Source organism: Frankliniella occidentalis, unplaced genomic scaffold (genome assembly GCF_000697945.3).
Source record: "Frankliniella occidentalis isolate FOCC.00 unplaced genomic scaffold, Focc_3.1 Scaffold196, whole genome shotgun sequence".
In the NCBI taxonomy this organism is placed as follows: domain Eukaryota; kingdom Metazoa; phylum Arthropoda; class Insecta; order Thysanoptera; family Thripidae; genus Frankliniella; species Frankliniella occidentalis.
Window position 1 is genome coordinate 112,653 of NW_026267322.1, and position 514 is coordinate 113,166.

Sequence of the window (514 nt, forward strand, 5' to 3'; positions counted from 1 at the left end):
ATTTGCCACGAATCGTATTGTTGTAGGCTACCGCCCAGTACGTACGTACCGTGCTCGTCTTCACCGCTTACAAGCACTTTTGTGTGTGACATTCTGACACGGACTTCGAATCAGACGTGTTTCTCGCCGTACCTCTATCGTTCGGCATAAGTTCCATGGTATTGAAGTGAATGCTCCTGACAATGAGGCCAGTAGTAAGTAAAAAGTAAAATGGAATTAAAAACAGCATAACCTGAAGCAAGCTGCCGCGCCGGTGGTGGTGAGAAGTGAGCAAATCTATGTCCTTTTATTCCTGTTTCCTTTTATTGAAACCGCCAGTATTTCTCATTCCGACAACTCGCGTTAAAGTGCTGGTTTAGTTTTTTCTTTCTTTCTTTTTACTTCCGGCTCAAGAATACCCTCATCCAAAGAATTGGGCATGTCATGTTTTCCTCGTAGTTGCCGATGACGTTCATGGGGCTCTGCGGCATATTCGAGGTCACTGTCGCGCTCATGCAGACGACGGCCAGGACAG